The following is a 27,621-nucleotide window of genomic DNA, read 5'->3' on the forward strand; positions in this document are numbered from 1 at the left end:
AAAAATCTCTATTATCCTGCTTTTTGCATTTTTTGCTGTAAAAAAAAAAAAATAGTGTCTCCCTGATTTTTCAGACACAAATATATCTGTTGAAAATAGTCTGGTGTAGGCCCGAGAAATACAAGTGTGGTTTTGCAGTTCCACGGTACAAACCTCTGTATTATCCACTTTTGGGCCATTAGTATCTAAAAAAAACAGTTTGAGTGTGTCGCTCACTGTTCAGCCGCAAATATATATATATTTTAAAAAGCCTGGTATACACCAGTAAATTATTACTGTGGTTTTGATGTTCCACGGTAAAACATCTCTATTATCCTGTTTTTGGCATTTTTTGCTGTATAAAAATAATAAATAGTGTCTCCCTGATTTTTCAGACACAAATATATCTGTTGAAAATAGTCTGGTGTAGGCCAGAGAGACAGAAGTGTGCTTTTGCTGTTCCACGGTAAAAAATCTCTATTATCCTGCTTTTTGCATTTTTTGCTGTAAAAAAAAAAAAAAAAAAAAGTGTCTCCCTGATTTTTCAGACACAAATATATCTGTTGAAAATAGTCTGGTGTAGGCCCGAGAAATACAAGTGTGGTTTTGCAGTTCCACGGTACAAACCTCTGTATTATCCACTTTTGGGCCATTTGTATCTAAAAAAAACAGTTTGAGTGTGTCGCTCACTGTTCAGCCGCAAATATATATATATTTTAAAAAGCCTGGTATACACCAGTAAATTATTACTGTGGTTTTGATGTTCCACGGTAAAACATCTCTATTATCCTGTTTTTGGCATTTTTTGCTGTATAAAAATAATAATAGTGTCTCCCTTATAACTGTGGTTTTGCTGTTCCACGGTAAAAAATCTCTATTATTCAGGTTTTGGTAGTTTTTTCCGTAAAGAAAAACAGTAGTGTCACCTGACTGTTGTGACACAAAAATATATCTGTTGAAAATAGTCTTGTGTAGGCCCGACATCCCAGTGTGGTTTCGCAGTTCCACGGGTCAAATCGCTGTACTATCCAGTTTTGGGCCTTTGGTATCTAAAAAAAAGCAGTTTGAGTGTGTCGCTCACTGTTCAGCCGCAAATATCTCTATTTAAAAAAGTGTGGTATACCCCAGTAAACAATAACTGTGGTTTTCCTCTTCTACGGTTCTAATCTACTCTTTAATACCCTTTTTCCATTGATAGTGCAAGTGTAAGCTATTTTACTTCATTTACAATGGGCAAGGCGCGTGGCAAGGGACGTGGAAGTGGACGTTCTGGTGATGGTTCGTGCAGAGGACGGGGCCGTGGCCAAGGTGAAAATGTGCCACAACCAACAGCCACATCTTCTCGCTCCCACTTCTTGACCGAATTACTAGGGAAGCACAGAACAACACCAGTATTGAGAACTGATCAGTGTGAACAGGTTATTAATTGGATAGCAGACAATACTTCCAGTTACCTGGGCGCCACCACCTCCGGTCTGTCTTCCACACGGTCAGCTCTTAGTAGCCGTGAGTTTCGACCGCATACTCCTCACCCTGATGCTCCTTCCTCCCACCATGCCGAGTGTCGTCAGACAGCAAGTGATCCCACACTTGGACACTCTGAAGAGCTGTTCACTGGTCCATTTCCTTATTTGGGCCCCTCGCCTGATACGCTTGAAGTGGTGGAAGAGGAGATCCCATGTTGCGATGCCCAAATATTTGAACAGCCACGGCCACAGGAAGTCGACGTTGGCAATCTGTCACAAGAGGTGGACGATGACGAGACACAATTGCCAGGAAGTAAGGAGGAGGATCGTGGTGCGTAGGTGGAAGAGGAGGAGGTGGTGGATGATCTAGTAACTGACCCAACGTGGAAGGAGGACATGCAGAGTGAGGCTAGCAGCACACAGGGGGAGGGAGGCAGAGTACCCCAACAGGCTGGAAGAAGCAGTGTGGTGGCCGCAGACAGAAGGCAGGCAACCGTTCCCCGTAACACCAACACGAGGGACGTTGCCAGTACAAGCGGTAGGTCTTCCAGAGTCTGGAATTTTTTTAAAGACTCTGCAGATAACCCCAAAAAGGCCATATGTTCCACCTGCCATGCCAGCATCAGCAGGGGTGACAAATCTACCAGCCTGACCACCACCAGCATGATCAGGCACATGGCAGCAAAGCACCCGACTTTGTGGGGTGAAACCCAGGGTCCACGACCAGTGTCAGCGGGTGTCACCTCTGCTTCTTCCACTGTTGTGCGTGCAATAGAACCCCCTGTTGTGTGTGCAAGGCAATCCCCTGTCCATACTGCATGTAAAGATGCCCCCTCCTCTCAGTCTTCACTTGTTATGGCAGTTTCTCAAGAAACAGCATCAACGTCCACGTCCATGTCCCACCGCAGCGTTCAATTGTCCATATCCCAGACCTTTGAATGAAAGCGGAAATTCGCAGCTAACGCCCCACAGGCCACAGTCCTAAATTCGCACATTTCACGACTGCTTGCATTGGAAATGCTGCCTTTTAGGCTGGTGGAGATGGAATCCTTCCGCAATCTTATGGCGGTGGCCGTCCCTCGGTACTCGGTCCCCAGCCGACACTATTTTGCCCGGTGTGTCATCCCCGCACTAACAAGCACGTGTCCCAAAGCATCTGCCATGCCCTCATCAACGCAGTTACTGGGAGAGTCCACCTGACAACGGACACGTTGACAAGTGCTTGTGGCCAGGGACGGTACATCTCTCTGACGGCACACAGGGTAAACATAGTGGAAGCCGGGACCCAGTCGGACCTTGGGACGGAACACATCCTCCCCACACCGAGGATTGTGGGCCCTATGTCAGTCAGAGTTGCCCCCACAGTGTACAGCTCCTGCGCATCCTCCACCTCCTCCTCCTCCTCATGTTCAGCCTCCATCTCAGATATCACCACATCAGTTACAAGCTGGAAGCATTGTAGTACTGCCTCCGCCAAGCGGCAACAGGCTGTGCTGAAACTCATAAGCTTAGGTGATAAACTTCACACTGCTTGTGAGTTGTGGACAGCTGTGAAAGAGCAGGCAGATCTGTGGCTGAGACCGCTGAACCTACATCCCGGCATGGTCGTGTGTGACAATGGCCGTAACCTGGTGGCGGCTCTGAGGCGAGGTGAGATCACACACGTACCATGCTTGGCTCATGTGCTTAACCTCGTGGTTCAGCGGTTTCTTAAATCGTACCCCGAGTTGCCAGATCTGCTCGTGAAAGTACGCCGCCTGTCAGCTCATTTTCGCAAGTCGGCTACAGCTTCCGCCGCCCTTGCTGTGTTGCAGCAGCGTTTGCAGCTTCCGGCACACCGACTGGTGTGTGATGTCCCCACACGTTGGAACTCTACCCTCCACATGCTGCAAAGGATTTGTGAGCAGAAGAGAGCAGTTGTGGAGTACCAGCTGCAACAAGGCCGTCGATATTCAGGTCAGACTCCACACATAAGACCTCAGGAGTGGACCTGGATGTCTGACATATGTACCTTCCTGACAAACTTTGAGGAGGCCACCAAGATGGTGAGTGGCGATGACGCCATCATTAGTGTCAGCATCCCACTTGTCTGTCTTTTGCAACGCTCTCTGCAGAGAATTAAAGAGGAGGCATTGCAGCCAGAGTATGATGAGATGGATCAAGAAGCCATAGCGGGCGATTAGACACAGCCCAGCCTCATCTCATCCCAACGTGCATTGGGGGACAATGAGGGAGAGGAGGAGGAGGAGGAGGACGAAGAACAGGAGCTGCTATCATGCGTTGTAGACGGTAGTACCTGTACAAGTGTCATACCGTCGGTTCAGCGTGGGTGGCCTGAGGACAGGGGGGAGGAGGAAGAGGAGGAGGAGAGCATGGTCAGTCGTCATCTTGGTGAGGACACGGAAATCTTGCCCGTTACCAATCTGCCACGCATGGCTGACTTTATGTTACGCTGCCTTAACCGTGACCCTCGCGTTGTCAAAATGTTGGGTGACAGTCATTACTGGTTGGTGACACTTGTAGACCCCCGCTACAAGGAGAACTTTCACTCTCTTATTTCTGAGGTGGAGAGGTCTACAAAAATGGGGCAATACCAGAAGGCCCTTGCTGCAGAACTCTTAAAAAAATTCCCATCTGAACACGCTAGCGGCAGAGGTCACAGTTCGTTGCCCAACCAAGGCGTACAGGAGAGAGAGATGCAACTCCAATCCAGCTGAGGCAGGGGAACACTGTCAACGTTCTGGGACAGTTTTCTGACACCCGCCCAGCTTACAGGCCCTGAGGCGCGGGGTACTCTCACAAGGAGTGGAAAGTTTCAAAAGATGGTGAGGGAGTACCTTGCCGATCGTACCAGCGTCCTCCGTGATTCCTCTGTGCCTTTTAATTATTGGGTATCCAAGCTGGACACTTGGAATGAACTCGCTCTGTACGCCTTGGAGGTCCTGGCCTGAGCTGCTGCTAGCGTGTTATCGGAGCGTGTTTTTAGTGCCGCTGGGGGAATTATAACTGATAAGCGCACTCGCCTGTCAAATGACAATGCTGACAAACTGACCCTTATCAAAATGAACAAGGGCTGGATTGGGTCAGACTTCTCATCACCACCAAATGACAGCAGAGTAACATAAAGTCAAATCCACTGTGTTATTTCGGGAGGTGTATTCACATGCACCGCTTCACACCCACACATGGGTATACGCTTCCTCGTTTCGGCTGTTTAATCTTCTTCTCCTTATCCTCAGCCTCCACCACCACTATACCACCAGGGTGCCAGCATTGCAAGTTGCTCCGTCCTAATTTTTGGCAGCTTTTGCTGGGAAAGCATAAGCAAATACTATGGGAGACCCACTCCCCAATAATGGGACTTATGTTTGTAATATGCTGTACTGCATGGCGCTTGTAAGGGGCATTGCAAGTTGCTCCATCCTAATTTTTGGCAGCTTTTGCTGGGAAAGCATAAGCAAATACTATGGGAGACCCACTCCCCAATAATGGGACTTATGTTTGTAATATGCTGTACTGCATGGCTCTTGTAAGGGGCATTGCAAGTTGCTCCGTCCTAATTTTTGGCAGGTTTTGCTTGCAAGGCATAAGCAAATACTATGGGACACCCACTCCCCAATAATGGGACTTATGTTTGTAATATGCTGTACTGCATGTGACGCGCCCCTTGGGCCGTGTGTACACGTGTGTGGGATACCCGGTGCCTGGTCTCTGGGGTCTGTAGTCTCCGTGGCGGTGACCCGGTCCCGTGGCTCAGGCTGGTCAAACCAGTGGCAATCTTTCTTAGGTTTTGAGGTTAATTGTCCGACTGCGCCACCCGTGGATTGCGGTCAGGGAGTACCACCGCTGCGAGGCAGACCGCTGAGGCTGGTGTTGTGTGCGCAGCATAAAATGGGATAACTCCCCTCGGGAGGAGTATAGCCTCAGGGCAGTGAGTGTGGATGATGGGGGTGATGGTGCACGAGCGCAGCAGGAATGACTCAGAGTCTTTGCAGTGCAGTTCAGGGTCTTTACTGATGATTATAAGGTAGACCCTCCCGGGAGTACTGGCTAGCATAAGAGGCCTGGTCAGTCTGTGAGCAAGCAGGAGTTCCCCTGGCCAGGTGGAGTTGTAGGCCTCCCTGTCTGTCTGCACTCTTCCTGGCTACCTTGCTGTAAGCGGGTAGAAGTAGCCCACGTCAGAGTGTACTGTGTAGTGCTCACCGGTATGGCTGGTGACTTGGGGCCTTCTGTTAGCCTCCGCTCCACGACGGCGGTGCTGGTCCCTTGCTTGTGACTGAGCCTCCGGGCTTCTATGGCCAGAGGACCTGAAATCCCCTGCCGGCTGGTTTCTGCTGCTGGATATATAAGTCCTCACAGCTTCGGACTCCTGTGTCCGGTTCCTATTGTCTTCTGCCAGGACGAGCTCTGCTCAGCTTCCAGCCCCTCGTCTTTAGCTCCTAGCTCCTACAGAGCTCCTTGCTGTTACTTTCCCTTGCTCTCACTCTGACTCTGACTGTTCTCTGTTCTCTGACTCACTCAACCCCACCCCAGATCCAGTTTATAAGGGCAGAATTCTCCCCTCCCAGGACTGGGGCAGGAGGATGTTGCATGTTTAAGGGATCCTGACCAGGAAACCTCCCACTTGCTCTCCGACGTAATCTCTATTACTGTGGTGACCAGACCCCTGGGGTGCCACACATGGCTCTTGTAAGGGGCATTGCAGTACCTCTTAATTTTTGGAAAGCATTCCATTCACTGCTTAGGCCAACAGTGCACAGGAGACCCAGTTGCTATAAATGGAAAAAAAGGTTTAGTTAACACCCTCTGACCTCCATGTCATTTCCAAGGGGCATTGGAGTGTCTCGAAATTTTTGGTAGGCATTGCACTCACTGTATGCCCTATAACTGTGTAGCCGAACCGCTCCTTTTGTTACAGAAACATATCCTACAAGACATATCTGGTTGACTGGCCTGATATTGATGTGAATGGTCCCTGTTCCTCCTGCTCTTTCTCCTTTGCCACTACCTCATCCATCATTTATCACCTGAAGCTTTGTTTTAACGGGAGTCATAGAACTTGGATAGTAGCAGGAAAACATCCAGCAATCCTCGGAGGAGGTAGGATATGCGCCAAAACGCTGACCTCCTCAGGCCTAGCCGCTACTACATACATGCGCTTGCATTACAACAAAACAAAGCAGATGCTAACTTCTATCATCCTCATCATGCTCCTCACCTTGGCACTCTCAACTCCCCTGATGGAGAAGCCAGGGCCCACCGGAGGATTCTGATAGTCCGGTGGGCTCGGCCAATGCTGCCTTAAAGCAGGACAGGCTAAGAAAAGTGTGGGAAAGGTTACCGGTACAAATAGGGGTGGCTGGGGACCGAGTATGGACACCCGGCCACCCCCTGGAGGCTGGGGAGCAAGCGGGGACACGCGACCACCAGGCGGCTGGGGACTGAGTTTGGATACCAGGCCGCCGACACAGCCATGGCGTGGTGGCCAGATTCCGCCTCCACATACCTAAAAGGCCCAATTTAAAGTGCAAGCAAGCAAGCAGTATGGTATTGCAGCCTGGGGGTGGGTGGGTGGCAGGCTGCATACTTGCGCTTGCATTGCAAGGAATGGGAGAGGTACAATTGAACACTGCCCTGGGACAAGGACTTGAATGGGGATAGTTGCAAGGCTGCAACGACAGGTGCATGGTGGGAGGCATCTTCGCATGTACCATGAACAGGGGTTTGGCATGCACACACTACAGCGGAATAGGCTCTCCTTCCCACTAAATGCACTGGGGAGGGCGCAGGTAATGTTTTGGTATACGCGCTTAATCTTATGTATAAGGCACACCAGGACAAATAGGGGCGGCTGGGGACTGAGTATGGATACCTCGCTGCCGAAGCAGCCATGAGGTAGTGGCCAGCTTCGGCCTCCTCTAAACTAAAAGGCCCCATTTCAAGTGCAAGCTAGCAGTATGAATTGCAGTCTGGGGGTGGGTGGGTGGAAGGCTGCACACTTACACTTGTATTAAAAGAAAACATAGCAGATGCTAACTTCTGTCATCATCATCATGCTCCTCACCTTGGCACTCTCAACTCCACCGATGGAGAAGTCAGGGCCCACCAGAGGAGTCTGGTTCTCTGGTGGGCTCGTCCAATGCTGCCTAAAGCAGGCCGGGCTAAGAAAAGTGTGTGGGGGGGATGTTCCCCGTTTATGGACACCCGACTGCCCCCAGGCGGCTGGGGACCGTGTGGACACTCGGCCGCGGGGCGGCTGGGGACTGAGTATGGACACCCGGCCGCCGGGCGGCTGGGGACTGAGTATGGATTCCAGGCCGCCAACACAGCCATGACGTGGTGGCCAGATTCCGCCTCCACATGCCTAAAAGGCCAAATTTCAAGTTCAAGCAAGCAAGCAGTATGGTATTGCAGCCTGGGGGTGGGTGGGTGGCAGGCTGCATACTTGCGCTTGTATTGCAAGGAATGGGGGAGGTACAATTGAACACTGCCCTGGGACTAGAACTTGCATGGGGATAGTTGCAAGTCTGCATCTTCTGATGCGGCAAGGATCACTTATGATGGGCACACTTTTAGACAGTGACCTGGGAGTCAGAGATGCTTCCAGGGGTCTTCCCCATGCTGTTCCCATGTCTTTTCAGCACTTTATGCATGTGTCACACAGCACATGGCAAGATAAGGTTGTAAAATGTTAAAATGACATTTCCCAGTGAATGCATTTGTCATAGTTGAAAGCAATACAAAAGTGCAAAAACGCATAAAAAATGCTACTTGTGAACATAGCCGAAGGTGTGGAGGAGTATTTTTGTTTTTGGTCATTTATTTTAACTTATACACAAGTCTTTTCCCTGGAAAGGATGTTCCTTAACATATTTCACAGGAAAAAAGTTTCACTTTCGTTTTATTGTGAGCCTGTAAAAGTGGCTTAATACCTCTGACCACGTTGTTGACAGCAGTGACCTGGGGGTCAGAAATGCTTCCTGGGGCGATCCCCATGCTGTCCCCATGTCATTTGAGCACTGTCACTATCGTTTTGGGCACTTGTTAGGCTTTTAAAAGACTGTCGGGGGTGCCACCGCAAAAATGCTCGTCTCCCATAGACTAACATTGAGCTCGTTGCTCGGGTCGAGCACCCGAGTATCACGGCGAGCTCGGCCCGAGCTTCGAGCACCTGAGCATTTTAGTGCTCGCTCAACACTAATCCCATCCCTTGTAGATTGTTTGTGTGCCCTCGCAGGCAGGGTCATCTCTTGTCTTGTACCAGTTGGTGACCCCTTTTGACATGTAAAGTGCCACGGAATAAATGTCGCTGTAATAGTAGTAATAATCATAGTACTTGTACTCTGGGTCAATTGATGGCACTTTCCAGGTGTCTACGCCTAATTTGATGCGTTTTGGCAGCTTTTGGGCCCATTTGTAGGTGTTGTGTATGCGTTTTTTTTGCCCGCCATTGAATCCTATGGTGTTTGGTAATGTTCGACGAACATTCGACAAATAAATCAGCGAATATTGCAAATCCTGCGATCGTAATCCACATCGAATATTGAAATATTCACTCATTTCTAGTTAGAACATCTGAAAGGCTGCTACACTTCCCACCCATGAAACCTTGTATTGGCCTATTTTATGTAGGTCAGATTCTAGAGCCTGTAATAAAGGAAGATACTTTGATTTATATAAGGTTGATGTAGATATAGTTATTGACGTTACTAAATATGGAATTTGGTCCTGACACCAATCAAGAGGAACATTCTTTTGTAAATGTAGTAGAACCTCAACTGGGGTGTTTAACGGCAGAATCTGGGATTTTTTTTCATTTACTTTATAGTATGACATGTTTCCGAAATGTTTGATTGTCTCTTGGGCTTCTCCAAGTGAAGTCTCAGGCTCCGCTAAGGTTAAAATCACGTCATCAGCATATAATGATATGCGGACTTCCAGAAATCTCAACCCCATTTATTCTTTTATTTTGCCTAATGACTTGTGCCAAAGGTTCAATAGTGAGAACAAACAACAGGGCGAACAAGGGGCATCCCGGTCTTGTTCTGTTTGTTTTTAAAAATTCTTCCTATATGATGCCATTAGTGTAAGCTCTTACTGAGAAGGCGAAATACCAGTTAACCCAGTCAAACGCCTTCTCGGCATCCAAAGCTGCCAGGACCGCTGGAGCCCTCTTATTGTTTATGACATCAATCAAGTTTATGACCCTCCTTGTGTTATCTGCTGCTTGTCTCCCTTTTATAAAGTCAGTTTGATCCAATGATATTAATGATGGGAGAATAGGGGCTAGGCGTGTCGCTAAGCATTTAGCGTCGATCTTAAGGTCGGTATTTGATAAGGATATGGGTTTAAAATTTTGCTGGATGTCCGGCTGCTTGCATTGTTTTGGTAATGTTATTATTGTGACTGATAACCCCATATCTGACATGAGATATATGAGACCCTTCAGTATGCGGTATCTCAGGGTTAATTTTCCAAAGAGATGTTAACTGATCTATAAAGACTTTATAATACATATTTGAAAAACCGTCAGGACTCGGCGCCTTATGTGATGTTAGAGATAAGATGATTTTCTTTATTTCTGCATTATTAAGAGGGGCACTTAACTGCTCCAACTGATCCTTAGACAGAGAAGGAAAACTAAGATTAGATAGGGGGGACTCAATGTCCAACAAACTGGGAGGAGTATGGTCAGGGGCAGAAGATAAGTTATAAAGTGAGGAATAATATTCCTTAAATTTGTGTACAATATCTTTAGGGCTGTATAATTTCTGTTATTGAGGGCCATTTTTGAGCGATTTTTGCTTTAATTACTCTGGATTTTAGTCTATTCGCTAATAATTTCCCTGCTTTTTTGTCTTGAGAATAGTAATGTGCTTTTATATTTTGAATATTTCTCTCATATTTAAACAATAAACAGTCTCTCAATTGAATTAGATTACATAGTTTACCAGCTCTTTCTCTATTGAAAGAATATTTGTGTAAGAGACTTCTAGATTCTGGATTTCAGAGAGGATTTCATTGAATTTTTTATCCCTTTCTCGTTTAATTTTATGGCCTAGTTTAACAAAATAACTCACATGTAAGCCTCGTATGAATTCCATAGGGAGAAAGGGCTATCCACTGATTTGGCGTTAATTTGAAAAAATTCTTGTAAATAATTTTGAAGGTACTCTACATTTTGTGGAGAAGATACAATATTTAATTAGCTTTCCAAAGATAAGTGGGAGGGGATGAGAGTCTCTCTTCTACATTTAACATTAACAGGGCATGATCCGGCCATGTAATGAGGCCTATGGACGAGAGTACAATGTCATCTAGAAGCGATCTGCTCACCAAAAATAAATCTATACGTGAGTATGTGTTATGGACAGACAAAAAAGAGGGAATAATCTCTTTCATTTATATGATGGATTCTCCAAATATCATATAGATCTTCTTTGTTAATTAAAGACGCTAAATGGGGGGGTATCTTTTGGATATTGATGAAGAGTCCGAGTCACAATGATATGTTAAATTTAAATCTCCGCAGTAGATGACATGGCCTTGTTTTACTTTTTTTATTTTTTTCATTAACTTAAGCAGAAAGTTTAGCTAAGAAATATTAGGCACATAAACTTCCACAATGGTATATGCTACATTAATAATGGAACATTCTTGAATTATATATCTCCCCTGTGAGTCAGAAACCAAGCATATTGGAGAGAAAGCCACCGAGTTGCTGATAGCTAGCATTACACCTCTCTGTTTTTTTCTTATAATTGGCCTGTAACACATTTGGAAAAAGGGGATGTCACAGTCTACCAGCATCTTTATGGATAACATGAGTTTCCTGAGCACAAAAGATGTCACATTTAGAGGAAACCACCTCCTTACACATAAAAGATATTTTCTGTAGACTGTTAAAACCATTAACATTAATCAAACATATCTTAATCACCATTTTTATAAATAGAAAAATGCTTTAGCCAGATAAAATCTGTGACCAATCATATGCAGATGTGCAACATAAATTCCATCTTTCCCAAAATCCACCAAAATTTCAGAATTAGCTTATATGTAAAAGAGAACATAAAAATACAAAATATTAATTTGACCAACATTAACAATTAAGTAGCAGATCAACTAATAGGATCTACTTATTCTGTGCGACTGACTAGTCAGTAACCCAGAATGTGGGAAAAGTTCTGCAAGATTGGGCAAAAAAGGTACACGATTCCATCTCTACCCAGACGAAGAAGATTCTATCATTCAGCGCTTAGACTTGTTTTTAGTTGAAGAAAGTTGCCAGCCGGTTTCCACGATTTGTGGGTGGGGTCTGTTAGGGCGAGTGGGTTCTATTAGTATAAAGTTCCAGTTAAGCATGAGGTTTTCTCCCCCTTCAAAGGAGGTAACCGTGTGCCACTCTCCTCTTTAATTTATAAGAAGTTTCAATGGGAAACCCCATCTATATGCCACTTAGTTTTCTCTCAGAGTCAAAGTGATGGGATTCAATAACCTGCAGAAATGGAGAGTCACTGTCGAAACATCTGCAAAGATTTTAAGTTGTTGACAAGTGTGTGGTAGTTCTCCCTTTTTTCTAGAAAAGTGTAGTAGGTCTTCTTTTATATGAAAGAAATGGATGCGGGCCAAGACATCTCTGGGTATTGATTCAGGTAGATGCTTTGGGCGCTGTACCCTGTGAATTCTGTCAATGATAGTGTCTATTGGGGAGCAGTTAGGGATAGCTGCTTTAATCAAACTTTGAAGGAATCCCCTAAGTTCTTCAGGAGGCACATCTGGTATCCTTCGCAATTTTACATTGTTTCGCCAACAGAGATCCTCTAAATCCACTTGTTTAATTTAAATGGCTTCCAATTCATCTGTGAGTTCATTACATGCAGCTATCAGCTTGTTGTGTGATTTGGCAAAGCCTCCCATTTTATTTTCCATGTGAGATACTCTCTTATCTAGTTTCTTAGTTAGATTTTTAATAGGCAATAGTAAAGTGGCAAAGTCCTTTTGCATAGAACTGCTGAAAGCTACCAGCATATCTCTAAGTAATATAGACATATAGACTAGGCTCATTGTTGCTGTTCGACTTCTCCTTGTGATTTGCCATTATATGACCATGACAAACTGTTTTCTCTGGATGCTTTCACCTCCTGGTGACTTCCCTTGCATACTGTTTTAAGTATGAATAATTAATACTCTTTATCAGTTTATCACTGTTTTTCTGCCCCATACCTCTTTTTTCAGTCAGTCTTTTAATTGTGTCTCTGTTATTTTTTATCTTCTTTTTAGCTCACTTATTTCCCCTGGCCTCTTTCTATATGTGGAGCCTTTTTTGAACTGCAGTTGGAAGGAAATCCTATTGCTTTATGACAGATAACATATTTGGACTTAAACGGAACTCGATTTTCTTTTAAAGAGAACAAGCGACATGATGGACATGGACATCTATCTACATTATGGACATTCATTGCAGCATGATCTATTGTGCACTATGTATGTTGTTTAAAGTATATTTAATGTGCGGGGTGACACTGGGTCACATGTGTGAACAGATGCGGTATTTACTTAATTTCCCATGTGGGAGCAACCTTCTCTTCTCTCCCATATTTGTCCCCTGCATGTCCAAAACTGGCATCTCACCCTCTGCGGTCATGTGGGCTCATCCTGTGCGCATGCGCCGGGTGCCGCGGTCATGTGACCGTGACGCGGCCTCTGATGGGCGGCGTCCCGGAACATGTGTTGTCAATGGGGGAGTTCCCCTCTTCCCGGACGCCTCCTGAGACCGCACCGCTGTCACCAATATCCGGGGACGCGCGGCGCTATGCGCCTCTATTGGTCAGTGCCCACCTCTTGTCTTTCTGGCTCACATATATAAGTGGCATTGTATCCACACACACCCCACCACTGCCCCCTGAGGAAGTACGGAAACACGTGTCAGGGCCTTCCCTGACACTGTTGGCTATCTCCTACCTTTTACTAAGTATGTCTATCTAGCCTTACCCATTTGATATTTGCATCTTTGTGTGTTGTAGGATATGACTTATGATTGTCTGCACTGACCTTTTATAGGTCATATGAACAAGGTTACTGTGACTTTACCTGCACACTTCTTTGCTGTGATCAATGGATTGTATTGGTTGGACTATGTGACTTTATATGTTGTAGGCTTGGTTCAAATTTGATACCAACTGTGTCTCTATCTACCCTCTGTTGCCTCACCTACCCATGTTATGTCTGATATTATACGGAACTTACACAATGTGTGTCTTTTTAAACTTATCCAATAAAGTATCAAACCTTTTTAGCCATCACTTTGTGTCCTACCTATGTCGTATTCTGGGGTGTTTGAAACACTTATGGCCTTCCTTTTTTTGCTAAACTGATATGGTATGCCCCTTAATATCTATGAGGTCTTGTTCTCCATTGTCATATTTTTTGTATCATAATTATTCTGTGTTTATTCACAGCCTTATACAGTGGATCATGGACCACCAAGCCAGAGAAAAACTCTGGCTCTCGAAAATGGAGCAGGTGTTTGGCAACGAGTGAGATGTGGTATCGACAGCTGATAAGAGGATGGCTCAAAATAATAATTTGCATGCACTCTGTTAGAAGTGGAGGTGCTGATGTAATAGGCATCGAGTGCCGCTTAACTGTAGAGGATTAATTCATCGCACACTCAAATGTCGTGAATGCAAAATACATTTAGTAATAAACAGACAATTTATTCAAACCAAGTTGCAGAGCGACAGTGGTAAGACATTTCAGCCACAATTTCGGCCTTAATCATTTAGTCGCTTATTGTATGGGTGGTTTGAAACTGTTTAGAGTCTGAAAATAGGACTAAAGTCCAGGAAAGAGGAGGGCTTAACCAGGTCCAATAGTGGTGCAGAGCCACGTGGATCATACGGTCATATGGAGTTCCTGTATCGTCAGGGTGTAGGTCCCAGGAGAGATTGTGCCATTCATTGGTGGTGTGGAGAGGTATAGTGGTGCTCCTGACTACGGCCAAAGCAAGGCGCAGGAGAGCCGCTATACCTCTCCACACCACCAATGAATGGTACAATCTCTCCTGGGACCTACACCCTGACGATACAGGGACTCCATATGACCGCATGATCCACTTGGCTCTGCACCACTATTGGACCTGGTTGAGCCCTCCTCTTTCCTGGACTTTAGTCCTATTTTCAGACTCTAAACAGTTTCAAACCACCCATACAATAAGCGACTAAATGATTAAGGCCGAAATTGTGGCCGAAACATCTTACCACTGTCACAAAGCAACTTGGTTTGAATAAATTGTCTGTTTATTAATAAATGTATTTTGCATTCACGACATTTGAGTGTGCGATGAATTAATCCTCTACAGATAAGAGGATGGCGGCAGAACAGATTGATAATATGAAGGCCCAGCTACACCAAAAGAAGCGGTTGTGGTGGAATAAGGCTTTCATGCAGAGATATATTGAGAGGGGTCTAGTACCCCGGGGGTTACGCATCCAGGTATTTCTTTCATTCAATGTTGTGGAGGAGGATTTAAAATCAGCTTGGGAATCGGTGGCGCTCACCTTCTCCCATTGATCATAATGAGAAGTCGATCACTGACATTGAATCAGAGATTGGAAAGATACAAGAAACGCTTGCCTCACAGCTTTCGCAAGAGGAAGAGACTAAGATGACTGAGATGTTGGATCGAGAATTTGTCAAATGGGAGAAGGAAATAGTTGAAACTAAAACTAAAAAATATCAGAGGGATATTGCTGATTTTAGTAATAGACGAGTATATGGATGGAGAGGTAATGTTGGCAAAAAGAAAAAAAACGTTATCTGCTGAATTGGTACCATTAGGTCCTCCAGCATCATCATTATCCTCTCTTGATGAAGAACCATCAGGTGGTGAAGAAGGTGCATACAGACCCTTGACTAGAGCTGGGTCAATTAAGAGCAAGGGGTTTAGAGATGCATCTAGAAAAGGCCAATTGTCACCTCGTCCTAAACTGAAGGCGAATCAGTTGGAGGTAATTACTCTGTCAAATCTGACTCTAACTAGACCTCAGATTGAGGTATTGAAACTTGGCCTAACTTTTGTCCACAGCTCTAACTTTGACTCTTTTACTGTAGCCAAGGATCTGAGCCTGTTCCTAAGGAAACTTATACTACACAAGCTGCATACTAGACGTCCAACTATTTCAGCCTCTATCCCCACATCTTATTCCCAGACTGAGGCAGATGCAATGTTGATTTTGGAGGAATTGGAAGAAGGGTCGAATTCCATCAATAAATGTAAATTTCCGCAGCATATATACCCGAGGTCAGCGACGCTTCCCCCCTTGTCGATATGTCCCCAAGTAGAAATCTTTAATACGTTGGTCCTTAGAGACCTTGAGAAACTGAATACCCGCAACTCCAGATGTAACCTCTCCTTTAAACAAAGGGAGGCCCTTCGGGAGTTGCGGGAATTAAAGGGGGTTGTTATTAAGCCGGCCGATAAGGACATTTGGCCATCGGATATGTATGAAAAGATGTGATGCGCCAACAGAGTAATAAATCATATTACGAGCGACTTCATTCCAACCCCATGACTTCATTTTCAACTGAACTTGCCAGTGTTCTCGAGGATGCCCTTGATAGGGGTGTCATTACTAAAAAGGTGTTGGAGGGCCTCCTCGTCAAGGCCCCGGTGATCCCCTCCTTCTACTTATTACCGAAGGTCCATAAAAACCAACTGACTTCGCCAGGTCGTCCAATTGTCTCTGGCATTGGAGGGTTGTGCGATATGACATGTAAGTTTATTGAATACTTTTTACATCTATTAGTCGAGACGCTGCCCTCCTATGTCAGCGACACTTTGGACGTCCTGCGGTTGTTAGATGGGCTTATATTGGAGGGTGGTGTGTCGCTGGTTGCTGTTCACGTGGAGGCCCTCTACACCAGTATTGAGCACCATCGCGGACTGAGGGCGGTGAAATATATTTTTTGGAGATAAGCAGTTTGGAGGCGTGGCTTTGCTCTCTGATCCTTACCCTATTAGAGTTTGTACTTAAGCATAACATCTTCCCGTTCGGGAACCGGGTCTACCTATATAGGAGGGGCACTGCAATGGGTGCGGCCTGCGCCCTGTCATACACAAACCTTTTTCTCGGTTACTGGGAGAGGGAGGTTTTCAGTGGTGGTGCTCTGGCCGCAGCCCACGTGCAGTGCTGGCTTCGGTATATCGATGACATCCTGATCATCTGGGATGGATCGGTCTCTGAGCTGGAGGAATTCATCTACTCCCTGAATGTGAATGACTACAACATTAACCTCACCTATAAACATCACTTGCAAAGAATTGACTTCTTGGATATCAAGATTTCAATTCATGGTAGATGGTGAGGTGGCACGACCATATTCAGGAAGGAGACCTTGGTCAATTCTCTCCTGCATGCCTCATCTGCACACACAAGATCTACAATTAGTGCAGTACCCAAAGGACAATCTTTACATCTTAGACGCATCTGCTCTGATGAGGTGGTTTCAAAATGTGTGCAGCGGACATGCGGGAGAGATTTGTCTCTACAGTCATGGCCAAAAGTTTTGAGAATGACACCAAAATTATATTTTCACATGATCTGCTGGCCTCTGGTTTTTATTAGTGTTTGTCTGATGTTTATATCACATACAGAAATATAATTGCAATCATATTATGAGTACCAATAGGTTATATTGACAGTTAGAATGAGTTAATGCAGCAAGTCAATATTTGCAGTGTTGCCCCTTCTTCTTCAAGACCTCTGTAATTCTTCCTGGCATGCTCTCAATCAACTTTTGGACCAAATGCTGACTGATAGCAGTCCATTCTTGCATAACCAATGCTTGCATTTTGGCAGAATTTGTTGGTTTTTGTTTGTCCACCCGTCTCTTGATGATTGACCACAAGTTCTCAATGGGATTAAGATCTGGGGAGTTTCCAGGCCATGGACCCAAAATCTCTATGTTTTGTTCCATGAGCCATTTAGTTATCACCTTTGCTTTATGGCAAGGTGCTCCATCATGCTGGAAAAGGCATTGTTGGGCGCCAAACTGCTCTTGGACGGTTGGGAGAAGTTGCTCTTGGAGGAAATTCTGGTACCATTCTTTATTCATGGCTGTGTTTTTAGGCAAGACTGTGAGTGAGCCGATTCCCTTGGCTGAGAAGCAACCCCACACATGAATGGTTTCAGGATGCTTTACAGTTGGCATGAGACAAGACAGGTGGTAGCGCTCACCTCTTCTTCTCCGAATAAGCTGTTTTCCAGATGTCCCAAACAATCGAAAAGGGGATTCATCAGAGAAAATAACTTTGCCCCAGTCCTCAACAGTCCACTCCCTGTACCTTTTGCAGAATATCAGTCGGTCCCTGATGTTTTTTCTGGAGAGAAGTGGCTTCTTTGCTGCCCTCCTTGAAACCAGCCTTTGCTCAAAGAGTCTCCGCCTCACAGTGCGTGCAGAAGCACTCACACCAGCCTGCTGCCATTCCTGAGCAAGCTCGGCACTGCTGGTAGTCCGATCCCGCATCTGAAACAGTTTTAAGATACGGTCCTGGTGCTTGCTGGTCTTTCTTGGGCGCCCTGAAGCCTTTTTGACAACAATGGAAGCTCTCTCCTTGAAGTTCTTGGTGATGCGATAGATTGTTGACTGAGGTGCAATCTTTGTAGCTGCGATACTCTTCCCTGTTAGGCCATTTTTGTGCAGTGCAATGATGGCTGCACGTGTTTCTTTAGAGATAACCATGGTTAACTGAAGAGAAACAATGATACCAAGAACCAGCCTCCTTTTAAAGTGTACAGTGATGTCATTCTTACTTAATCATGACTGATTGATCGCCAGCCCTGTCCTCATCAACACCCACACCTGTGTTAATGGATCAATCACTAAAACGATGTTAGCTGCTCCTTTTAAGGCAGGACTGCAATGATGTTGAAATGTGTTTTAGGGGTTAAAGTTCATTTTCTGGGCAAATATTGACTTTGCAAGTACAGTAATTGCTGTTAAGCTGATCACTCTTTGACATTCAGGAGTATATGCAAATTGCCATTACAAAAAATGAAGCAGTAAACTTTGGAAAAAATACTATTTGTCTCATTCTCAATACTTTTGGCCATGACTGTAGAGGTTACAGTAATCGTAGTATTAAGAGGGGTTACCAGAGAGCGAAGGTTGCCTCCAGACAAGAGCAGCTTGTATCCAAGCAGCCATTGAGATCCATAAGTCGGCCCGTGGTGAGATTTATTTCCACATTCAATAATCAGTAGCACGCCATCAGGGGCTTTCTTGACAGACACTGGCAGGTCATAAAAAACGATCCAAGCCTCCGAGAGTTCCTACCTGATCGTCCCCTTATAACTGCGATGAGGGGCAGAAGCCTCAGGGATCCTCTGGTCCACAGTCACTGTGTGCACCAGAATACCTTGCATTTCAATATTGGCAACCCCAAACGGGGTTGTTATCCCTGTGGCTCTTGCCTCTTGCAGAAATATAGTTAGGGCTGAAACATTTCGTAATGTGGATGGCACGAGAGTATTTGATGTCAGGCGATATATCTCCTGTAGTAGTGTTGGGGTCATTTACCATGCCACATGTGGCTGTGGGCCCATCTATGTGCGGCTCACGTCTAGGGAATTAAGGAGATGTGTGAGGGAGCATGTGTTGAACATTTTGGGAGCTGGGGAGTTAGAGGACCTATCATCACTTCGGACCCTACCAAGACATTTTAAGAAATACCATCATTGCCACCCCAAGAGTCTGCAAGTCCGTGGCATTGACCAGGTTCACTTGGGCCTAAGAGGAGGTGATGTAAAGAAGACACTGGCCAAACTGGAGTGCCGTTGGATCTATAGACTGGGAACTATGTCACCAGCGGGCCTGAATGAACGACTGAGCTTCTCCCCCTTTCTTTAACTGTGTGGCAATTGTTTGCTCCCTCCGCGTCTCTTCTTCTCTGGACGTGGGAACCTTTATGATATGACCCGTGCTTTTGTTTTTTTATTACGATTATACTAGATCCTTCTGTTTTTCTTCTCCCGTGTTCCTCCCTTTTCCCCATCCCTCCCTCCCCCTTCCCTTCCCCCTCCCTTCCCCCTCCCTTCCTCTTTTCCTTCCCTGGCCTCGCTCTATATGTGGAGCCTTTTTTGAACTGCAGTTGGAAGGGAATCCTATCACTTTATGACAGATAACATATTTGGACTTAAACGGAACTCGATTTCCTTTTAAGGAGAACAAGCGACATGATGGACATGGACATCTATCTACATTATGGACATTCATTGCAGCTTGATCTGTTGTGCACCATGTATGTTGTTTAAAGTATATATAATGTGCGGGGTGAACACATGTGTGAACAGATGCGGTATTTACTTATTTTCCCATGTGGGAGCAACCTTCTCTTCTCTCCCATATTTGTCCCCTGCATGTCCATGACTGGCATCTCACCCTCTGCAGTTATGTGGGCTGACCCTGTGCGCACCCTCCGGGTGCCGCGGTCATGTGACCGGAACGCCACCCATCAGAGGCCGCGTCATGGTCACCAATGTCCAGGGGTGATGCGCTAAGCGCCTCTATTGGTCAGTGCCCACCTCCTGTCTTCCAGGCTCACATATGTAAGTGGCCCTGTATCCACACACACCCCACCACTGTCCCCTGAGGAAGTACGGAAACACGTGTCGGGGCCTTCCCTGACACTGTTGGTTATCTCCTACCTTTTACTAAGTATGTCTATCTAGCCTTACCCATTTGACATTTGCATCTTTGTGTGTTGTAGGATATGACTTATGATTGTCTTCACTGACCTTTTATAGGTCATACGATCAATGTTACTATGACTTTACTGCACACTTCTTTGCTGTGATCAATGGATTGTATTGGTTGGACTATGTGACTTTATATGTTGTAGGATTGGTTCAAATCTGATACCAACTGTGTCTCTATCTACCCTCTGTTGCCTCACCTACCCATGTTATGTCTTATATTATACGGAACATACACAATGTGTGTCTTTTTAAACATTGTAATGCAGTGGCTTGCTACATTGCCAAAATGTCAGAGGGGGTGTGTTCTGGCTGATCACGTACCTCCCCTTCAGGTGACTGATCACATGACTGTGACATCATCACAGGTCCTGTGCGCACTGAAGGATATATAAATCCTGGTGGTTTTTGAAACGGTGGGGAAGCCTGGTCCCTGTGTCTGGGACACCATTAGCCTGGAGAGGCAAGAGGCCTGGTCCCTGTGTCTGGGACACCAGTAGCTTTGGAAGGCAAGAGGTCTGATCCTGGTTTCTGGGACACCTGTAGACTTGGAAGGCAAGAGGCCTCGTCCCTGTGTCTGGGACACAAGTAGCCTTGGAAGGCAAGAGGCCTGGTCCCTGTGTCTGGGACACCAGTAGCCTGGAGAGGCAAGAGGCCTGATCACTGTGTCTGGGACACCAGTAGCCCTGGAAGGCATGTGGCCTGGAGACCACGTCTCCGGAGCCTTAATCCACAGCTGTGGCAGAACAGAGCTGATAGAAGCAGCTAAGACCCGGCAAAGGTAAATCGGTGCTTTAAATGAATATTGATGTTGTACCTTGCTGAAGTCTGTATCTCTAGCCAAGTGGGCATAGCTGCCACTGAAAAGGTTCTAGGATATTACATGTGTAACATTCCTGCTAGCCACTGAGATGGACTATGTTATAAGTAGTTTATGATGTGTAATAAACTGCTGGACTTCATATTACCGGAAAAACGTTGCATGTGTGCTTTAATTGACCCAGTGAAGTGAGTGCCCCTCAACATGATCATTAGCTCTACCTTACAATTGGTTGGAGAATGTGGGCAACTGCTGCCTGGTTGCTAGGGGTGACGGTACAGGACGACGAATGTGGATGCAAGCATCTTGCTGTGGCTCGGCGGGGCCATGAAGATTAAAGCATCTGGCTGTAACTCGGCTGGTTTGCTGTGGCTTGGTGGGGCCCCAAAAATTTTCCGGGGAGAGCCGTGTGAAGTGTCTAGTGTGAACAGCGTACCGCGATGGCTATGAATGGAGCAGTATCACCAGGCAGAATGGAGAAGTGGTTAGATGACCGGCTGCAAGCATTCTGCAGCAGAATGGAGTGTCCTGAAGAAGTGCAGGAGCTGATAAAGAAGGCTGTGAAGGGAGCAGCAAATGAGACTGAAGCTGTTGACCGATTAAAGTGCCTGTTAAAATCGCTGCAGCAGACATTTGAGAAACGACAACAGGACTAACAGCAGGCATTTGAGAAACAACAGCTGGTATTTGAGAAACGACAACAGGACTCGCAGCAGGCATTTGAGAAACAAAAGCAGGTATTTGAGAAATGACAACAGGACTTGGTACAGGAAGGGCAGGAGCTGTTGGCCCTTTACAGAATGGCGGTAGTGGACCATTCCTTGAGTTCTCCTGTGGTGCCGGTACTATCCCAGAGTGCCCAGGGAGGTAGTAAGATATGTTGTGAACTGGGTTGTAAGACTATGGCGCTTTTTTTTTTTAAAGTACCCCCTACAGGTGTGGTTGTCCAAAAGGGGGCGGAGTCTCAAAAGAGGGTGGAGCATAGAATACCAAAGTTGGTTACTGATCATATGTTGGTACCACCTAAAAATGACAATTTGACCGTTGATAACTGGGTAGCTTCAGTGGAAGGGGTTGAAATCAAAGTGGGAGGTGACTTGTTGGTCCACAACACCATGGGGAGTGACACAGACCCCACAACTGATGGTGACACTACGAAAGTAGAAAGAGAGTTCAGTCAGGAGGAGCTAAATGAGGTGAGAAAGTCCTCCTCTCGTCGTCGAAGGCGCAAGGGCCACAAAAAAGTTGCTCCTGTAGCCTTTGCTGGAAGGGCAAATAAAGAAAATGCAATGCTGTGTGCCTTTATTCCGAATGTGGATCCTCCTTTAGAAGCAGAGGAGATCAGGAGGGAAGAGGAGGTGACGTTGCCAGTAGCAACCTCTGGTACAGTATCAGACAACAATGAAGGCCAGGTGGAAGAGTTAGATGCAGTTTTGCCGATTCGTTACAAGCAGGATGATCTACTGAGATAGAAGGATCAGGAACCGACAGCCCTGAAAGAGGAGGTGGCCAGTCATGACCAAGAGCTGGAGCCTATCAGGCAGCAGTATCAGAGTGATGTGCAGCAACTAAGGAGAAACATGAAGAATGTATCCCCGGACCAGCTGAGCCTGGAGTCTGAACGGCAGAAAATAAATCAGGTTGTGAGGAACTTGCAGCGAGAACTGGAGGAAAGCAGCGAGGAAATCAACAAATGGAAAGAAATGTTCCAGATAAATAAAGAGGAAGTTTTTCAATTGAAGCTTGACCAAGCGGAGTGTGAAGATGAGTTGTGTGAGATGAAAGATCGTTTCTCCCTGGTACAGTTAGAGCTGTACAAAGTGAAGAAAGGCTGGGTGGATGCGGAAGAAGCAGAGGTCTGAAGAAAAGAAGTGCAGAGATTTCAGGAGCAGGTGAAGCAGCTAATGCAGGAGAAGCAAAGGCTGGATGAGGGCCTACACCAGAGGGATAGGGAGCTATCTGCCTTAAAAGGGGCGCTGCAGGATGAAGTTTCTGGACGTGATCAAGACCTAGAACAACAGCGCGAACAGTTCGACCGGGAGCTGTGTGAATTCAAGAAGCTGTATGGTGAACTCATGAGGGAGCTGCAGCAATTCCAGGACCAAGTAAAGCCTCTAATGCAGGAGAAGGAGCGGCTGGAGGACTCTCTGTACCAGCAAGACCGGGAGCTATCCGCCCTGAAAGAGGCATTAAAAGATGAAGTGTCTGGTCACGACCGTGAGGCTGAAAAGATGCGTGAAAAATTCAAAAGGGAACTGCAACAAACTAAGAGAGACTATGAGGATCTCCTCAAGGTTAAGGAAAAACTAGAGGATGATAAGGCGGATGCAGAGGACATGCACCAAGTGATTGAGACTACTCTACAGGACATCCGTGATGAGAATGATGATCTCCACAGAAAGATCTCGGGACTGGAAGCTCAGGTGAAGGAGCTGCAGACGTTCTGTGATGATCTCCAGAATGCTGAGCGGAAAAAGATGGAGGAGTCTATCGGAGAAGGGAGGTATGAAGCAAATGCCTCCTCGAATAATGCGAGCTTGGATGATTCCGTGGATGTAAGAGCCGAGATCAAGGAGCTCAAGGAGACGTTACAAGCCCATTTGAAGCAAGAGAATCTTGAGAGACTGGCTGTCGAGAGCCAAGTGGGTGCATTGGAGACAGAGAGGTCTGAGAGATTTCTGCTGATAAAGGAGCAGTTGAAGCAGGAAGAGCTTCAGAGATGGGTTCCTGAGAGGCGAGTAGCTGAGCTAGAGGAAGAAGTTGTCGAGCTCAAAGGTCGCCTGGCAAAGTACCAATCAGTAAACGAGACCTCCTTGGAGAAGGAGAAGGGCAAACAAATTGCACTTAATCCTTTAAACCATGAGAAGGTGGACCTGAGGAGAGGTGAGAGAGTGTTAAAAGAAGATAAGTATGAAATGGAAGTTGTCAAGACGAGAATTCATGAGTTCATAGCTGTGAGGCAGCTCAGGGGAAGCATACAGGGTGAAGAAGCTGAAAGTCAGTTGTCCCTGAAACCTGAGCCAGATGATCGTCTGGAAACCACTGGTGAGACAGAAACGTCTCGGTACAAGTGCCTCATAGATGTACCCAAAGATTTGAGAGAAGAATGCACCAGAGAGTCAGTGCATGAAGAGTTTAAGAAGGCCATGGGAGCCTGTAAGGTGTACTCGACCTCAGAAGCTAAACAGCTGGTGGTCCTGTCCACAACCGAAGTCACAGTGAAGAGGGTGGCTATCCTAAGTGACATGCACTGGCGATGTATTCGCACGAAGCGGTTTGTCCGGTTGAAGACGGAACAAGCCATTAGACAACTGGAGCCCATTAGACAACTGGAGCTTATGAGAAAAGCTCAAAGTCTGCGGGAAGAAGTCATCCGGGTGCCTCATGCTCTGGTAAGAAAGCTCATTGGGAGAAATGGCCGAACCATGCAAATGATGGTAAAGAAGTATGGTGTGATAAAAATAAGCAGTCCACGCGATAATCAGGACTGGATACCGGATGAAGACGGCATGGTGTCATTCTCTGCTGTAGGCACAGAAGAAAATCTTGCATATGTACGAATGCTGATGGAGTACCGAGTGACCTACAGTACAGACCAAAAGTTTGGACACACCTTCTCATTTAAAGATTTTTCTGTATTTTCATGACTTTGAAAATTGTACATTCACACTGAAGGCATCAAAACTATGAACTAACACATGTGGAATTATATACTTAACAAAAAAGTGTGAAACAACTGAAAATATGTCTTATATTATAGGTTCTTCAAAGTAGCCACCTTTTGCTTTGATGACTGCTTTGCACACTCTTGGCATTCTCTTGATGAGCTTCAAGAGGTAGTCACCGGAAAAGGTCTTCCAACAATCTTGAAGGAGTTCGCAGAGATGCTTAGCACTTGTTGGCCCTTTCTGCCTTCACTCTGCGGTCCAGCTCACCCCAAACTATCTCGATTGGGATCAGGTCTGGTGACTGTGGAGGCCAGGTCATCTGGCGTAGCCCCCCATCACTCTCCTTCTTGGTCAAATAGCCCTTACACAGCCTGGAGGTGTGTTTGGGGACATTGTCATGTTGAAAAATAAATGATGGTCCAACTAAACGCAAACCGGATGGAATAGCATGCCGCTGCAAGATGCTGTGGTAGCCATGCTGGTTCAGTATGCCTTAAATTTTGAATAAATCCCACAACAGTGTCACCAGCAAAGCACCCCCACACCATCACACCTCCTCCTCCATGCTTCACGGTGGGAACCAGTCATGTAGAGTCCATCCGTTCACCTTTTCTGTGTCGCACAAAGACACGGTGGTTGGAACCAAAGATCACAAATTTGGACTCATCAGACCAAAGCACAGATTTCCACTAGTCTAATGTCCATTCCTTGTGTTCTTTAGCCAAAACAAGTCTCTTCTGCTTGTTGCCTGTCCTTAGCAGTGGTTTCCTAGCAGCTATTTTACCATGAAGGCCTGCTGCACAAAGTCTCCTCTTAACAGTTATTGAAGAGATGTGTCTGCTGCTAGAACTCTGTGTGGCTTTGACCTGGTCTCTAATCTGAGCTGCTGTTAAACTGCGATTTCTGAGGCTGGTGACTCGGATAAACTTATCCTCAGAAGCAGAGGTGACTCTTGGTCTACCTTTCCTGAGGCGGTCCTCATGTGAGCCAGTTTCTTTGTAGCGCTTGATGGTTTTTGCAACTGCACTTGGGGACACATTCAAAGTTTGCCCAATTTTTCCCACCGACTGACCTTCATTTCTTAAAGTAATGATGGCCACTCGTTTTTCTTTACTTAGCTGCTTTTTTCTTGCCACAATACAAATTCTAACAGTCTATTCAGTAGGACTATCAGCTGTGTATCCACCTGACTTCTGCACAACACAACTAATGGTCCCAACCCCATTTATAAGGCAAGAAATCCCACTTATTAAACCTGACAGGGCACACCTGTGAAGTGAAAACCATTTCCAGTGACTACCTCTTGAAGCTCATCAAGAGAATGCCAAGAGTGTGAAAAGCAGTCATCAAAGCAAAAGGTGGCTACTTTGAAGAACCTATAATATAAGACATATTTTCAGTTGTTTCACACTTTTTTGTTAAGTATATAATTCCACATGTGTTAATTCATAGTTTTGATGCCTTCAGTGTGAATGTACAATTTTCAAAGTCATGAAAATACAGAAAAATCTTTAAATGAGAAGGTGTGTCCAAACTTTTGGTCTGTACTGTACCTGCGAGAAGTAGAACAGTTAAATCTCGCCAGACTGCAAATAGAAAGACAGCGTCGCCTGAGCAGCAGAAGATGGCAGCAGTCTATAAATTGTGAGACCTGACAGAGGAAGGGCCCCCTAAATATTAGAACAGCTACAGCAGAAGTTAAAGACCTTTCAGGATGTCCTGAGGGTAGTGGGCGTGGGTTTAGACGTAGTGAGACCTCCAGTAACTCAGGTCTGAGAGGCCCATGCAAACGTCCCAATAGAGTACGAGACAGTATGGAGTCGGACCGGACCTTAGATACAAGCGCAAGTGAGTTGCACTGCGGTATTGACCGCTGGGAGCGGGGGAGGTCTGACAAGGTTAGGACTAGGAAATGTGACTTGACGAAGTTGGAGACAATGATGGATGGTAGGTCCCTAAGGAATGGGCTAATGTTGATGACTAATGTTCCAGGGACTAAGCAGTGTAAATGTCAAGTACATGGTCTCTGTATGAACTGTGGGTTATAATGTGATTGTGTATATTATGTGTTCAACCCCACAAGTTTGAACAGGGGGGGGGGGATATGTAATACAGCTGCTTTCTGCATTGCCAAAATGTCAGAGGGGGTGTGTTCTGGCTGACCACATACCTCCCGTTTAGGTGACTGATCACATGACTGTGACATCATCACAGGTCCTGTGCGCACAGAAGGATATATAAATCCTGGTGGTTTTTGAAATGGTGGGGAAGCCTGGTCCGTGTGTCTGGGACACCATTAGCCTTGGAAGGCAAGAGGCCTGATCCCTGTGTCTGGGACACCCGTAGACTTGGAAGGCAAGAGGTCTGGTCCCTTTGTCTGGGACACCAGTAGCCTTGGAAGGCAAGAGGCCTGGTCCGTGTCTGGGACACCAGTAGCCTGGAGAGGCAAGAGGCCTGATCCCTGTGTCTGGGACACCAGTAGCCCTGGAAGGCACGTGGCCTGGAGACCACGTCTCGGGAGCCTTAATCCACAGCTGTGGCAGAACAGAGCTGATAGAAGCAGCTAAGACCCGGCAAAGGTAAATCGGTGCTTTAAATTAATATTGATGTTGTACCTTGCTGAAGTCTGTATCTGAAGCCAAGCAGGCATAGCTGCCACTGAAAAGGCTCTAGGATATTACATGTGTAACATTCCTGCTAGCCACTCTGATGGACTATGTTATAAGCAGTTTATGATGTGTAATAAACTTTTGGACTTCATATTACCAGAAAACGTTGCACGTGTGCTTTAATTGACCCTATGAAGTGAGTGCTCCTCAACATGATCATTAGCGCTACCTTACAACATATTCAATAAAGTATCAAATCTTTTTAGTCTTCACATTGTGTCCTAACTATGTCTTATTCTGGGGTGTTTGAAACACTTATGG

General features: G+C 45.9%; 1 pseudogene; it reads left to right on the plus strand.

Moving 5' to 3' along the window:
• Positions 1–15,114: 15,114 nt before the first annotated feature.
• On the plus strand, positions 15,115–27,500 carry LOC141264623 (uncharacterized; annotated as a pseudogene).
• The last annotated feature ends 121 nt before the right edge of the window (positions 27,501–27,621 follow it).

Source organism: Phyllobates terribilis, unplaced genomic scaffold (genome assembly GCF_046119375.1).
Source record: "Phyllobates terribilis strain yellow unplaced genomic scaffold, ASM4611937v1 Scaffold_4__5_contigs__length_816908805, whole genome shotgun sequence".
Taxonomy (NCBI): Eukaryota; Metazoa; Chordata; class Amphibia; order Anura; family Dendrobatidae; genus Phyllobates; species Phyllobates terribilis.